Raw genomic sequence first — 17,653 nt, 5'->3', positions numbered from 1 at the left:
CATCGCATACTGGTCAGTGGACTCTTTCTTCTGCCGCCTCCTTTCTGGTCTTGCACGCATTGCCCTTTCCTTTCTATGTGCTCCCACCACAATCCAGGTTTCTGCAAGGTGTACACGGTCTGCCAGTAACCCGGTTTTGGTTAAACTCCAAAAAGCCAGGCTCACTGCTCCCCTCCACTCATGTGGTCCTCTCTTCTCCTACCTGTGGAACAAAGTTCATCAATCTGTTCAATCCCACCCCTCCCTCCAGGGCTTCAAGACAGCTGTTCCCCATTACCTAAGGTCATCCCCCATCAATACTCATGAACCTTTCTACTTTTATTAACCCTCGCCAAGTACATCCCTTCCTTTCCAGGTTATTGTGTTTTCCCCCTTCTCTCTCACTCTTTCTTTCATTTATCCACAGTTTTCCCTCCCTCTTCTTTTTGTGTTTGAACATGTATCCAGCTTGTGTTTTCCTTCCTCCCTCTCTCCTTGATCTCATTCTTCCTCATTACCATCTTCCTCCGAGGCTGCCTCTGTTGTGTCCGTCTACCCTGCTGTCAGTGCATGTCTCATCTTTCCATTATGTTTTCCTGATTGTTATGTTCTGGTCCATTCTGTGTTCTCACTCTTCGATAAGCCTTAACTCCATATTAAATAAAAACTCGCCATTGGACTATCAGAAACAATGATGTCTATGAAGAGGTAAACAGACTACATTGAATCATCAGATATGATAATGAACCATGACATAAAGCAAACTATTGCAGGGGTGAGTTGAGGGAGATATGGACAAGCAGTGTTAAAAGGTAAGCATAGAAATGAAAAATCTAATTTGGAACATGTTAGCTTTCTGGCCAATTTTTGAAAGGTGTCCTATGACCTCCCCATGCTAATCTTTTATTTTCAGCCATCTTGCCACTTTAAAAAGAGGAGAAAAAACAAGTTTTAAACAAAATACAATGAGAGAACTTTCAGCCATGGATTTCACTTATTTATCTACAAAAAGGCGAAGAGTTATACAAGGTGCCTTTTTTTCAAGGATGATGAAAATTGTCTACAACTGGAATAACTGGATTACTCTCGTGAAAGAATGCCATGGGATCTTCGACTTCTTGCAGCTCATGATAGCAGACGGTGCACCCAGCTGAACATCCATCCGAGGGACGGTGAACTTTGTGACACAATACTCGGTCTATGACGCACCAAAACTGACAGTTTGTCATCAGATCAGGAAAAACAAGCCCCCAAACGAGACAGCTCAAAGCTAAGTTAAGTACACTATCTCTTCATCATCCTGTCAGGACAATTTATTCGATTTATGTCACCATTCACTTTTTTCCACTTACATTGATAACTTTCCAAATATGCTGGAGTGGAAAATGTGATTTGTCGAGGATCATCATGAAAAAATTATTGGTTGCTTTTTTGGCTATTCACAATGCCATTATATTTACATTAAAGACTCTGTCATCATGCTGCTGTTATCTCACTGCTTATCATTTGACCAAAGACCAAAGACAGCGGTGCAGGGTTCCAGCAAATATTCCTTTCCAGCAGGCAAAAAATACATTGAAACAACAAAAACTAGAAGGGCACTTAGTGGAGAGCATACCTCCTCCAGGCTGAACAGTTTACATTTTGTATCCCACTTTTAGGCCGGATCTGTATTTGGACCTGAACCAAAATCAAATTGGCTTGTTATTGTGACCTAACCAACTCATTCACCTAGTGTTGTCATAACTTGTCCACAACATGATTGAAATTGTCCTATCCAGATCCGGATCTGAATCTTCACCAAAATCGAATCATTTCTTCCTTGTCACACACCAAACATGTCCACCAAGTTTTGGGCGAATCCGTCCACAAATTTTTGAAATATCGTGCTATATATCATTCTGGCCCTATTTCTCAATGGTGAAGAATCACTCAAACTTCTAGTATCCGGATCTGGATCGTCACCAAAATCGAAATTATCACACATCCAACCTGTTCACCAAATTTCGTACGAACCCGTCCACAAATTTTTGAGATATCCTGTTCACCGACAAACAACCACACAGGGGTGAAAACATAACCTCCGTCCACCTTCGGTGGTGGAAGTAACAAGTTGAAACATTGTGAAGTTACGTTGAATAGACGTATTGTTTCTTGACGCCGCGATGTAGTTTCAACCAATTTTCAACGGTCCATCAAGTCCCCACCTGCTGGGTCATTTTTAATACCTCTGTAAAGGTGGTTGTCCTCTCTACTTATCACTTGTGCTGAAACCATTTCATAAACCATTTGTGGCATTGTTGAAGCCTGTGACTGCTCTTTTAGTATTGGTGTGACATGTGGCCCAATATTTTTTTTTTTCCTGCCTGTGGAACCAACATCCACATTCCATTCAATTTCATTATTTCCTTCAGGTCTTCAAGACAACTGTTCAGATCATCCCCCATCCAAAACCATTATCTTTCATACTCTCGTAAACCCACCCCAAACACTGCTCCTTCCAAATTTCCAGTTTTCCCTCCTGAAAGTTTCTTGCCATCTATTTTGTCCACCCCATGCATCCTCTACATGCCTGGTGTTGGCTTAATGGTTAGGGTAGTGGGCTTGGGATCCTAGGGTCCTGAGTTCAAATCCCGCTCAGCTGTTGAATTAACACCAGGTGGGGTTGACTCTGCCTGTCATCCTTCCGAGGTCGGAAAAATGAGTGCCAGCATGCTGGTAGACTGTGTCGGAGTGGCGACCCGTCCAGGATTGTTCCCAATAGCCAAGGAGACTGCTTCGGCGGCACCAACGCTCTGCACAGAGTATGGTCCTAATGGATGGATGGATGGATGCATCCTCTCCTGTTCCCCATTCATCCATGCACCCACTGTTTGTCCACCTCCCTCTGTCTTGGCCTTCAACTCTTTTGTTTGTGTTTCCACCTATCTCTACGTTTGTAAACAATTTGTTTAAAAGGGGACTCAAACCTGTTATTAACCTCCGCCATCGAAGATGGATGGAGGTTACTGTTTTCACCCCTGTCTGTTTGTTTGTTTGTGAACAGTATTACGGAAAAAACTCTTGGATGGATTTCGACGAAACTTGGTGGGGGAATTAGGTATGGTCCAAGGATCATGCCATTAGATTTTGGACTTGGTCCAAAAAAAATTTCGATTTTATTTGAAAAATATTTGAATTTTTTTTTTTTTTGGATTTCTACATGTTTTAAGTGATTTCCAACCCCCCCCCCCCAAAAAAAAAATTTTGTTAGAGAAAAAAAATTTCGATTTTATTTTTTTGGCATTTCTACATGCGTGTTGATCTAGTTTAGTTTATTCAATCGTGGTTCAGTAGAGTCTGATCCGTTTTGACCTACAATGAATAGGATATCGGGTTCACTTAAGTTACCCAGCAGTATTGGCGGCGGAGGGTTTGCACTCTCCCGAGTGCTCCCCCTCTAGTTTTGTTCTGTTGTGTCCTCATCTGATCAGTGTACTTGTGAGAGATCTTCCATGAGCCATGACTATGAATACAAAAAATGCATTATTATATTTACGTGGTATTTCCCCTGTTTGTACTTCAATGTTACTTGTCTTTAGTGGGGGGGGGGGAGGAGAGAGAGACAGACAGACAGACAGACAGACAGACAGACGGACAGACGAGGAGACGGAGATATATGGGAGTTTTTTATTTCAATGTTCCATTCAGGTTAAGAGATTCCAGAGTTAATCGCATTTCAGCAGTAATGCTTATAAACGTCCAGAGAGTTGTATGAGGATGGAAGTGGGAGGGGGGTTTGGGATGAGGTAAGCATGAGGTGAGGTGAGGGGAAGGAAGACGTGCAGTGGAGCATTGATTATGATTCATACCGTCTCATCAAAATGATTCTGCAGAGAACAGTGAAGATGGAAACAAAATAATGTCGGAAATACATTTTCTACCGGTCATACTATAAACACTGCGAGGACATGTCCGGAGGGAAACACTGCCCAGACACTTATTATTATATTTTTTGTGTACATTGTCGAGGCTCGTGTGAGAGCTAACACACAGAAATGCACAACAAAGGGAGCAGGAGACGAGGGGCGGGAGTGGGAAGGACAAAACAGTGGGGAACAGAGACATTAGGAGATCTGTGGAAGGGAGAGGGATGGGACGGGGACCATGGGGTGTTCAAGATGGACACCACAGGGACTTTCAGGAAGGAAAGCAGGGAATTTGAAGGAGGTGGGTTAGGGGTGGATTAACGGGGTTAGAAAAGATCATGGTTTTGGATGGGGGTGAACAGCAGTTTTGAACACCTGGAGGGAAGAGTATGCCTGGTGTTGGCTTATTGGTCAGGGTGGTGGGCTTGGGATCTTAGGAACCTGAGCTAAAAATCGCAATCGGCTGTTGAATTAATACCAGGTGGGGTTGACTCTGCCTGTCATTCTTCCAAGGTTGGCAAAATGAGTGCCAGCTTGCTGCTATCCTGTGTTGGAGTGGAGACCTGTCCTGGATTGTGCCCAACAGCCAAGGACACTGCTTAGGCAGCACCAATGCTCTGCACAGAGTATGGTCTTAATGGATGGATGGATGGAGGGAAGAGTGGGATTGAAGAGAATGTGGGAGTTTGTTCCAAAAACTTCTGGAGGCAAATGCTGTCTCAAGACAACCACCGTTTGGACACATGTGGAGAAAAACACCACCCAGACACTTCCGGAGACAAACGCCCTCTTGACATGTCTGGGGATAACCACTGTCCGGACTCATCTGGTGTATTAAATAATGTGTGAATACAATTCTGGACATTTATAAGCATTACTTCCAGGTGAAATAGGATAACCTCGAGAACATCCTAACCTGAACAGAATTTCAAAATTTTAAATGCGTAATTGACCTTTGCAGCAGTTCCCTTCCTTTCACATTGCTTGACACTCCAGTCATCTCCTGATGGTGTTTAATATGACTGCACTGGCTTGGCAAGTGATTCGTGGTCAGAAGCATGTGCAGAAACTAAATAAAGCCACGAACACTCAGAGACACCCAGAGTGTCAAACAATGTCTGAATTGTACAAATGAACACTTTTTGTAAGAAGTTGGAATTACTGCCAAGGTCAATTCCACAGTTTAAATTTAGAAATTTGGCTCAGGTTAAGAGATTCTTGACTCGAGAGATTATCGCATTTACAGAAATGAAATAAAGCCATGAACATTGACATCTCCAGGTGTTTATAAGCATTACAATGTATCCAGCGATTCGTAGGTATGATAATCATCCATTCAATGATATGAGTGAGGAAAGTGAAAATAAATTTTTGAGTGCTTTAGCGTTAAGAAACCATTGCGGCCTGTTCCAAGTCAAGGCATTGTTGAGCAGGCCAAACAAAATGGCGAATTAAGACCCCAGCAAGTTTACAAGAGGGCTAACTCCGAGGCTGACCAAGGATGACGCCTTGATGAAGGATAATTAAATAAGGCTGTTAATTATCTTCAAAAGGGGTGTTTAAATGAACCCAAACACCCAATTTTCATTCACGCTCTCTCTTGGAGTGTCCTTAGTATGCATGCAAAGTTTGGGGCCGTTAGGTTTCATGGTTTTGGAGTTATGGACGACGCAAGCTGATTGTCTGCCTGAAGACTGATGCACACTGACATTTATTTCTACAGACGTAAAGAATGAGTAAATATTGATGCCAACTTTGGTTACACAACTGCACCACACCACATTATTTGTAACTCGTGAAAACCTGTGGCTTTCTCAGGAACAGCTTAATTGAGAATTCTGTTTACATGCAAAATTTCTGTTGCCACTGTTGAGATCTCAATAGGGAGCTCTGTTCAAAGGATAGTATGTCGTAAGCAGTAATCATTACGTTTCATAAAATGTAATAATGCTGGCTTCTGCTACAGCCCAAGGGAAGCAGGTGGGATGGTTGGGGAATAGGGACCATCTAGAAAGCAGGCCAGATGCAACAGAACCCACCATTGCAGCAGGTTCTGTACATTTTAAAATCATCATGAGATCATTTAATTCGACAATTCTTTTCGACGAGAAAGCTTCAATGGACACAAATTTTTTTGTTCTACCTTCAGGTGGAAAAATGTTTCAATTACGGGGGGGGGGGGGGGGAAGACCCAGGCAGTGTATAAGCATGAACTGATCATTTGAGGGCTGAAGACCAAAAGCCTGATGCTTGGGCCTTCTCAAGGGCCATAAAACCCACCATATGCAGACAAATATGGACTCGTGCTTGCATTGCAATGAAGGGAAAACATCGGGAAGGTATGATGATTGTGAATACAGGACAACACTGAAGGGAGCAGATAGCTTCGGGTTACCAGAACACGAAAATGGCGATAGTATTATGTAGTCAGGTTACAATTGTGGGTGGAGTCAGGTCAGCTGTCCAGTCAATGTGTGGAAGACACAGCTTGGCTAATTAGGTATGCTGGCCTTTGCCTGTGTTATGTGTCACGTGACAGCTGTGAGCCAATCAGATTGTATAGAAATATAAAAGATCGCAGAAAAAAAGAACAGACATTGTCGAAGCTTTTCATCTTGCAGCTCACCGAAACGAGCAGTGGGTGCGGAGAGGAATGTGGCTGCAAGATGTGAGCTTCTTTCTGTAAACAGAAAAATCTTGCAGCTTTTTGATTCTTGCAACTTTTCATCTTGCAGCTCATCTTGCAGCTCATCTTGCAGACACACAAAAGCAAACCGGACATTCAGACACAAAATGGAAAATTTTTTTTGTTCAGACAGTTGGGAATTGGTTATTTGGACTGTTACTGAAACGAACCAAATGTGGTGATTGTCAGCCCAGCGATCTTGGCAAAAACGTGAAAATGCCGATAGACAGGCAGACAAACAAACAAATAACGAATTTTGTTTATCAGATTCATAATTTTTTTTTGCCTTTTCACTGTGTTCTCCCCTTCATTATATGCCTTGCATTTGTTGAAAAGTAATTTAAACTTGTGCTTTGCTTCAAACTAGTTACCCTCGCCAAAGAGAGGGTATTGCGTTTGGGTCCGTTTGTTTGTTTGTTTGTTTGCTCACGCAGAACTTACGTGGTTTTCTCTGCAACTGTTTGTAAGAATGAGAAGAAATTTTCACCATAGGTGCGAGTACTCATGTAGAATGCCGTAATAACAATTATGACGTCATGTGTCACGTGGTGTGTCAGCCATCTTGCAAAAATGGAAAAAAATTTGGACCTCTGTATCTCTGAAACCGCATGAAGGAAAAAATTTAAACTTGGCACATGGCAAGTACTCCTCATGGGGAATAAGTGTGATTTTTTTTTACATCATAGGTGCTTTCATTATGACGTCAAAATTGTATATGTAGAACGCTACATCTGATCAGTATGGAAAATTTTAATGGTCATCTTGGGATGAAATGGTCCACAGAAAAAAATATTGATGACATCATCGGTCATATGCCTGGTGTTGGCTTAATGGTTAGGGGTGGTGGGCTTAGGATCTGAGGATCCTGAGTTCAAATCCCACTCAGCTGTTGAATTAATACCAGGTGGGGTTGACTCTGCCTGTCATCCTTCCGAGGTCGGCAAAATGAGTGCCAACATGCTGGTATCCTGTGTCGGAGTGGCGACCCGTCCAGAATTGTACCCAATAGCCAAGGAGACTGCTTAGGCAGCACCAACGCTCTGCAGAGTATGGTCCCAGTGGATGGATGGATCATCGGTCATGTGATTTGGCAGCCATATATATATATATATATATATATATATATATATATATATATATATATATATATATTAAACCTTCAAAAATCTTCTTCTCTGAAGTGGATGAACAGATCAAGGCAAAACTTTAAAGGTACGACTGCCTATCCATGAGGAAAAAAGAGGTTCATGCACATGATATCACAGGTCACATGGCTTGGCAGCCATATTGGATTTACCTGAAAACCTACAAAAATCTTCTACAGAACAGCTGGACAGATCAAGGGGAAACTTCAGACAATAACCTTGATAACCTTGGGTGTACAAGTTTGTTAAGGAATAATTGATAGGTCACATGGTTTGGCAGCCATATTGGAGTGAAGAAAAATATTAAAGAATCTTTTCTCTGGAACCGCTCAATCAATCAACATGAAACTTCACAATTATGATCAAGTGGGGATGGGGAATACACATTTGATCCCCCATTCCTGGGTGATTGCCAGGACTGCAACAACTACCGAGGGGTGACGCTGCTCTCAGTGCCGGGGAAGGTCTTTCCTCAGCTTATACTTGATGGGGTTCGCCACCATCTGCTTGATCACTGGCATCCAGACCAATCATGCTTCACACCAAAGAGGTCAACAATTGACCGTATCCTTGCTCTTTGGGTCCTCACCGATCGCAGACAATAATTTTAGCAAGGCTGCTTGCAGCCTATGCTGATCTCTGCAAAGTGTTCCATTCAGTAAGTCTGGATGCCCTCTGCATAATTATTGGTCTTCGTGGGGTGCCACCAAAACTGATCAATCTGATGTCTAAACTATACTCTGGTACTGAGACTGCTGTGAGATGTGGTGATACCATCTCTGACTTATGTCCCATTTTTACTCGAGTTCTTCAGGCATGTGTGCTGTCCCGGACACTTTTCAGCACTTGTATGGACTTGATTCTGGGGAGGATGTCGGAGAGATCAAGCTGCGGTGCCTCATTTGGGAATGTCAAGATCTCTGACTTTGATTTCACAGATGATGCAGTCATCTTTGCAGAGTCTCCAGCTATCCTTTTCGGGGCCCTCGATGTGCTGAATGAGGAGTCAAAGCTACTGGGATTCTGGTTTCCTGGATCAAAACTAAGATTCAGGCTTTCAATGACATCTTGGAAGCTGCTGTCCTGTCTGTGCCTGTTTGTGGTGAGGATGTTGAGGTCACAGAGAGATTCAGTTGCCTCGTGATATTCATGTCTCTGCTGGCTGTGAGCCAGAGGTCAATAGACATTTGGGTCGTGCCTGGGAGTCATGGATTCACTGTATCATGGGGTGTGGCACTTCTTGTACCTATGCAGGTTTATGAAAGTCTGACTCTTCAGGTCCTTGGTGCTTCCAGTCTTACTCTCCGGTTGTGAGACTTGGACTCTGACCAGGGATCTGAGTAGTCGCCTTCATTCCTTTGTACCAGGTCTCTTTGGAGAATCCTTGGTTATCGCTGGTCGGACTTGGTGTCCAACAAGCAGTTGCTGAGAGAGACTCAAGTGAGGTTTGTTACCTGCACAGTCTGTGAGCGTCAGCTGTGGCTGTATGGACATGTGGCTCATTTTCCTGACGCTGATCCTGCTCACCAGATTCTCTCAGCGAGGGAGTCTCGTGAGTGGAGGAGGCCAATGGGACGACCATGTTCCTCGTGGTTGCAGCAGGTTGATTGGCATCTCAAGGAGATGGGGATGGGCCAGGCATTTGCCTGGGGGGTGGCCAGACAGAGTCCCCTGGAGTACCGGCAGAAAGTTTACGCAGCGATGCGCTGCTCTGGCGCATGCTCCCATACCTGACCTGACCTTGAAGATTGCAGTCCATCGACGATCCCCATCAAACTTGGCAGAACTAGATCAATTTTCACGTGAAGAATGGGCAAAGGTTTTACCATCTCACTGTGCAAATCTGGAAGAAACTGAACCAAAAAGACAGAGCAGTCATTGCTGTAAAAGGTGCTTCCACCAAATACTGACTGAAGGGAATGAATACTTTAAAACCAGTGAATTTTGATCCGTACATGTTTTTTGCAGGTGTTTATGACATGTATCTTGTTTCAAGTATCACAGTGTTTAATTAAATCTCTTCAGGTATCAGTAATAAAGTTCATTTAGAAAAATTGTTTCTACAGAATCCATTGTTCATCGAAACGTGGCATTATTGGCAGGGGGTGAATACTTTTGCAGGCCACCATGTATGTAGTATGTACCTTATATGTTTTAAAACGGCTTTGCCAATTTCCTTCAAATTTTGCATACATGCTCAGGCTACCCAGTTTCAGGTCAAGGGCACAAAGTAAGCCATCTCCTCCCCAAGATGGTGGGGGGAGACGACTTTAAATTTTCACCTGTTTAATAGTGCAAGTGTTTCAACTGATGACCCCTGCTGGAGGGAGTGCCTCTTGAAACCATATTTCGCTCCTGGAAGGAGCAGGTATTATGCGTCAAGTCAAACACAAATGAGGAATAACGATTAGGAGATAAAGGATAAAAAGGTGAGCATGGTTTTGAGGGTTGAAAAGAAGGATTTTTGGGAAGTGAAATATATGGGCTTACACGTAAGCTGTGAGCGGTGGGGAAGGAGGAGGGGATGGTGACAAGATTGGTGTGACTTGGGAATGTAATATTTTGATGTTTATTTTTTTAAGGGTAAAATGATTCACATAGCATCAGGCCTGAAAATATGCACATTCAGAAATCACAGCCATGAAACAGCATTGTGCCTGTGGCTGGAATGCCCAGCAGGTACCTTTGTTCCAATCCTTGTCAACTTGTTGCAGCTTGTGAATGAGCTGTGGAGACTCTTCTCATTACTCGGTGTGATTTTTGCCAAAAGCTTGTTGAGAGTGATAGGTTTGCGAACTTGTTGTTACCAATCGACTCGGGCTGCTACACGATGCAATAATGAAATCCAGTCGTGGGATGATGGTTGGAAAGGCCAGCGTTATTAATGTTGGTTGGGCTAGGATTTGGAGCCAACTCATTTAAGCAATGCTGATAGGCTTGCTTGTCGCACAACGTTATAAGGTTTCCTAATAGTCTGTCCATGGGAATTTTTTTTTTAACCTTTGTGGTTTGTTATTGCTGTGAATTTTTCCAATTTCGGATTTTGCATGCTTCATGTGTCAAAATGTCGTGTGTGTGTGTGTGTGTGTGTGTGTGTGTGTGTGTGTGTGTGTGTGTGTGTGTGCGTGCGCGCGCGTGTGTTTATACACATTATATTCACTGTGACCGGTAATTGTATTAACATGAAATTATAGGAAATAAACACCTCTCAATCTCATCTCAAGCTGTCTAGCCTGGGTTCAAACCTTGACCCAGCTATAAGTTGTCATCCCGGTGTTGCACAGGCAGGGTGATTCATCAGTGTGTCTGCCGTCCCTCGGATGGACATTAAACCGGGTGTCCCATCTGCTGGCATTAGTTGGTGAATGTTGAAGATCTCACTGTCTTCTTTGCGAATAGTAGGTGAGCTATCGCTGGCACCATAAACAAATTCCTACCTTAACCTACAGAGACACAGTGGCACAACTGTGTCCTCAGCCAATGATACTACCCTGAAGCCTTGTACTGCATATGGAAAAAGAAGTCTCCTATGGATGAAATCAACAGATCATTGCTTGAGGTATGCTGACCACCATGGGAAGCAAGCTGAAGCTGACAAAAAGTCTGACAAAAAAAAACTTAATGCCTGAAATGTCAGCTTCTACTTGCTGTCGATTTCATAAATTGTTCTACTTGTGTGTCAACACAAATCTACACTAACCTTCACTGGCAAAAGTGGAGTGTAGTTCTTCATTCTGCCTTGCTCCCAGTCTATTTAGCATGCAACTTTGGATCCCTACTTGAGTCCACGTTTTCTCCTTGTTCATCACTTAACAAAAGACCAAATACAGCGCTGCAGCCAACAGGAGGGACCCGAATAAGCAGAGATAGAGTCATCGGGAGGAACCTAGATAAGATTACGGTTTTGGCTGCAACTACTCCACCCTCAAACCGATTCAGGCACAGCAAAGTGAGCCTTACGACTACATCTTAAGGTGAGAACGTTCTTTTGAAACAAAAGAGTATGAATATAGGTGAAGAGGACAACCAGCACCGCATTTTGAAGTTTTAAAAATGTTTTCGCCATTGGGAGGGGAACATACAGTAGGTGAATGGATATAGCCAAACACTATTTAGCCAAATTGACACAGCATAATGCGATTCAGCTAAATGAATACAGCCAAATGCAAGGAAGCTATTCAGCTGAACGTAGTTGCATTTATCAATTATGACTTAACAGGACAAAATTAGTAAATGTGCAATTTGTCTTACCAAAATTCATATTGGTTATCTCCTTGATGATGTTGTGGTCGACTTCATTGAATTACCCACCCGACCCCCAAACCATCTCTCATTCCTGATTTCCCATTCCCCTCTTCCAATCTCCTCTACCATAATTTGCGTCCCCTTGCCATTCTGCATGCTACCATTGTTAACTCCTGCTTACTTGTCTTCCCCCTCTATAAAATATATCTCTGGAACTGTCTGTCACTTCTCACCCACCGAGACTCTGTTCCAACGTTAAAATCCAGTCTGAAAACACATCAACCGAAAACAATGAGAGATTTTCAATTCCTACTCACCCTCCCGATTTAAAGTTCATGGAGGAGTTTGTACAATCACATGCACGACAAAGACATTAGTAGACTTCAATGTACTTTAACATTAATTACAAGAACATTCATAGACCATGGGCATGGGAGATGGGATTTGAACTTTGTGTCCCAGCATCATAAGCCATGGGTTCAGATAGGAATGCTAAACAGGCCAACACAAAATAGCAGAGCTAAGTGGCAATCAAAACGCAAATTATTTGAATTGTTGGCTCTTCACCTGCAGGAATTTTCAGTAGAATTTTGAGATGTGCAAGGAAATTGAAAAATAACATTGAGATTGGCAATTTGTCTGATTATTATCAGTAAAGAAGTTTTAATAACCAACAACCAATGATTGCATTTTACGAAGGCTGACTGCTGGGCAGAGAATGAGTTTTGGTGGGTTCAGAACACTTGGCCTCACAGCTTTGTTATCTCTGCCACCAAAGGTGAAGGAGGTTATATTTTCACCCCTTTCTGTCTGTTTATTTTTCTGTTTGTTTGTTTGTATATATATGTCAAAGGTGCAGGATATCTCAAAGAGTTGTTGACACATTCGGATGAAACTTGGTGGTTTCGTTGGGTGTGTGAGGAGGAAGAATTGATTCCATTTTGGTGAAGATCCGGATTTAGATCCGGATCTGATAATTTTTTAAATGATTCTTCACCATTGAGCGAGAGGGCTAAACTGATATATAGCATGATATCTCCAAAAGTTGTGGACCGATTTGGACGAAACGTGGTGGACAGGTTTGGTGTGTGACATTAACAAATTTATTCGATTTGGGTGAAGATCTGAATTCGGATCTGGATGCGAGAATTATTTAATTGGTAATGTGATTCTTCACCATTGAGAGACAGGGCCAAAAACGATATAGTACTGTCTTGCATGATATTTCAAAAATGTATTGGGCCCGATATGTTCTCGTGGATCAGGCATTATGTGGTGGAGGTATGCGCACTCCGGGGTGCCCTTCCAGTTCATTATGGATTGATCAGGCTAGTACACACACACACACACACACACACACACACACACACACACACACACACACACACACACACACACACACACACACACACACACACACACACACACACACACACACACCTACACCAATAAATGTCAATGTTTGTGTGTGTGTCAGTATGTCTCCTCCATAACTCCGAAACCATAAAACCTATCAGCCTGAAACTTTGCATGCATGCTAAGAAAACTCCAAGGAAATGCAGGAGTGAAAATTGGGTGTTTGGGTTAATTAAAACACCCCTTCTGAAGATAATTAACGGCCTTATTTAATTATTTCCTTCATCAGGTGATCCTCAGCCACCTCGCTCTCTGGGGTCTTAAGGCGTTTCCTGGGTAACCTCGCTGGGGTCTGAAGCCGCCATGTTTTTTTTGCCTGCTCAACCATGCCTTGACTTGGAACAGGCCACAACGATTTCTGAACGATAAAGTTTTTTTCCACTTTCCTCACTCATACTCTCGATTGCCTGTTCATCATAGCTACGAATCGCTGTATACATCACTTTTGTCAGTACTATAGTTTTCAAATTAGGAGCTTGGAACGATTTAATGCATTACATGATAAGATTTTCCACGATCGACTCTCACGGACTAATTAAAGTTATTTCAAAATATTATTTCGGTTTTGAGGATCGGATATCATCCGGTCCACATACGTGTCAAAATCTGTTCGGAAATCCGATAATTTAAAGAAATAACGAGTCTTATAACTAAGCCTATATACCTACTTACTTGAAGCAATGTTCCCTCTCCCATATATACACCATAAAATGTGAAATTTCCAAAGCATTATACTTAGCTTTTTCTGCTGTTTGGGGAATTATATTGAGTGAACAAATAATTTAGGAACATGCCAAAATTAACCAGCTTCATTGAGCTATATGATTTCATGGTTGAGGTTATTTAAACACCAATTCAATTGATTCCGACTATGTATTCAGGAAAAAGGGCTAACTACATACGTAATAAATAGATTCAATGCGGCGTGTTACTTTGTCTATAACCGATCAATCCCGCATTGTAGAGAGAAGTGTGAGGCCTTGTTAGACTCGTGGGAGTCCCAGTTTACTGTGTGGACCCATTGTGCCAACATTTATTACTACGTGTTCAGGTAATTTAAATGCCAATTCAATTGATACTGACAATGTCTCCAGGAAAAAGGGATAACAGTGAATGTAATAAATGGATTGAACACTTTGTGTTACTCGGTCCGTAACTCGTCAATCCCATGTTGTATCAAAGCAGGGTTGCATCAAAGCCAGACATCTTGGTGCCCAGTCATCACTGCCAGCAGTTATAAAGTGGCAGTTCTCGTTACTATTATTATAATTATTGTTATTGTTCAATCCTTGTTTCAAAACGTAAAAAAAATTTGACACTTTTTTAAAAACTTTTTTTTTCTCAGCAACCACTTGTCTAAAGGCCCTGTCACACCTTGACGTTTTAGCCAACGTATGCCGATTTTTGAATTTTTTTTCTAAAACGCTGGCACACGTTGAATACGTTATGGGTAAGTTTTGATAACATTGAGAGCACGCTGGCATACGTCGTAGTACGTTGCCATACGTCGTTGTACGTTGGCTTTGAACGTTGTACTTTTCGGTTGTCCTCAAATTTTTTCATGCTTGAAATTTCACGACGTATGTCGGCGTATGACTCACACGTTCTGCTACGCTGGCCACAAGTTGTAGGCACGGTCTGCGATCGTTGACAGACGTCAACACATGCTACTTGTAAGTTAATCATAAGTTGAGACACGCCGAGGTAATGTTTAGAGTACCCGAAACTTATTTCTAACCTATGATTAACGTGTTGTTGGCACGTTACGCGATCGTTGCCACACGTCGACAGACGTTACTTTTAAGTTACTCATAGGCTGAAAGACGTCGGTATAATGGATCGTCCTTGCGTCAGCGTCCACGGCCACGGCCAGGACACTTATTTGCAGCATTCTTCAAACTTTTCTTCGGCATGACGAAAATGTTCACACTTCGATGTCTGGCTTGGCTATGATTCCAATTGTCCATCGGCAGCGTCTATTTAAAATAGTCGAGTTTGAGCGTTTTAACACGTTCAGAAGAAACGCTTCAAATTTCCAAACCCCAGCGTCAAAAAAACAAAAAAACAAAAAAACAAAGGCGAGTGACAGCAATTTAAATCGTTCATTGTAAACAATGAAACTAGCTGAGTGGTACCGTTTAAAAGTCGTTGAGTGTAAAAAAAATCCAATTGTTGAGCGCAAGCGTCTACTTTCAATAGTGGAGATGCAGCCATTTAAATCGTTGAGTGGCAGCCTATGAACCTACCCGTGGACACGCGGACGCAAGGAGGATCCATCATAACCCACACCCTCCCCCTCACACCCACCTACTACTGCCAACATGAACAAACTACTACTACTACTAATACTAATACTGATACTGATACTGATACTGCTGACATGGACATCAACTCAAAAAGGAACTCGAAAACACTGTTGGGTTCCCCTTTTATGAACACCATTTTTATATACCAATTCCCAAAACCGTTGGGAACACGTCTTTATATGGCAGTTGTAAGCTAGAAACACATTCATTTTTTTTTTTTTGTCGACCGGAAGATGTCACTGGAATACGTCTACATACGTCGATGTGTGTTGGGGCTACGTAAAGAATTGGTTCAAAGCACGTCAAACATAAGTTAGAAATAAGTTTCGCGTAAAAAAGACATTACCGCGACGTGTTTCGACTTATGAGTAGCTTATAAGTAGCCTTTGTGGACGTGTGTAAGCGTCCACATATCGTGTGTAAAACTTATCCCCATCGCATGCGGAACGTGTGTCATACGCCGAGTACGTCGTAAAATTTTGAACATGTTCAAAATTTCTTGACGTACTCTACTTACTACGACTTATGATAGCGTACTTTAGCGTTCTACTCGCGCATACCAAACTTACCCATACCGTATTCGACGTGCCCCAACGTTTTAGACACACTTTTTGTTACGTCGGCATACGCTGGCAAGATCGCCAAGGTGTGACCGCGATTTTGACCCTTCCATTTCTACGGCAGTTATGATTTGAATCGTTGTGCGTCAGCCTTTTAATAGGCTACGCCACGACATCGTCGGCGATGCGTGCAATGCGCTATGCCTGAGTTAGACTATCGTTGGGCATCGGTTGTGTAGGCCGACAACAGGTTCAGCATTCGTTGGTATAAGTTATCTATAACACAACGAAACGTTCTGTGTAGTTACCAATGCGTTATACATAAGACCAAGTCGCTATGAATACGTCCGAATCTTTAAAAAAAAACATCAAAAGTTCAACGTAAGCCAGCGTCTTACATAAATTTTAACACGTTGACATCGCTGGCTAAAACGTCAAGGTGTGACCAGCCTTAAGTGACACAAAATTTTCAGGGTAGGAGCAACCCCACCCCCCCCCATGGAGAATATTTTAATAATTGTTATGTCAAAGGTCATGGAATATGGCAGCCATCTTGGATTAAATGGAAAAATTAAAAAATTGTATCTGAAACTGTGGATCGGAAAAAAATTGATACTTGGCACATCTCATTCTTCTCCCAAAGGGGAATTAAAGAATTGTAAGGTTGATGTCATCCATGAAGTGGGAAACCAGCCATAAATGTTTTAATCAAAATCTTTGTTTACCATTGAAATTCAGTGTGTATGTCCATTGAAATTCAGTGTGTATGTCCAGACCGTAACATTTTTAGCAATTGTGCTTTTGTCATGAAATGTTCAACAAACCTTTAATATGAGATTGTGGAGAAGTCAAATTAATAAGATGTACAACTTTTTTTTTAACTGTCGTTTTCGTCATGTTCAGTTTGAGTACAAAGCGGCCACGGATAGGCTTTGCATTTTCAGATGCTTTCTAGTTTATATATACACGTTTCATAATCTTCCATTGCCACTTAACATCACTTATTTTTCAGAGATTAAATGAATAGAATTCAGAAGGGAGATTGTTTAGTTAAATGAGTGATTTTTATGAGAGTAATTCTGGTCTTTGATTTTCATTCGTAATCATGATTAAGAAATGCATTCCCGGTGGAATGGAAGAGCTGTAACACACTCTGAGAAAATTGGGTTGGGTTGGGTTGGGGGCAAAAAGAAGGGGGGAGGGGCACAATAATTCAGCACAAATTCCAGATAATTCACAGCATTTTGAGTTCCCATAACTACAGGCTCCTAAGACACATGGGAATAGATGACTATAAAATGCAGCTTGCCATCCCTCTAAGTTTATCCCAAAACGTGATGCCTCTCTGAAATATGGCTGGGTCTTCATTGAGTTAAGCAATTGCATGTGTGGGAAGAAATAACGTGTT

The 17,653-nt window shown here is 42.2% G+C and overlaps 1 protein-coding gene across 3 annotated transcripts in view; it reads left to right on the top strand.

The window, feature by feature from the left end:
• Positions 1 to 17,653, top strand: part of LOC147026933 (neuroligin-1-like) — a 570,224-nt gene that overhangs the window by 149,311 nt on the left and 403,260 nt on the right. The gene's annotated exons all lie outside the window — the stretch shown is intronic.

The sequence above is a fragment of the Eptatretus burgeri genome, chromosome 5 (assembly GCF_056783735.1).
Source record: "Eptatretus burgeri isolate ZD-2024b chromosome 5, Ebu_testis_v1, whole genome shotgun sequence".
NCBI lineage: Eukaryota > Metazoa > Chordata > Myxini > Myxiniformes > Myxinidae > Eptatretus > Eptatretus burgeri.
This window is presented reverse-complemented; position numbering and strand designations above follow the sequence as displayed.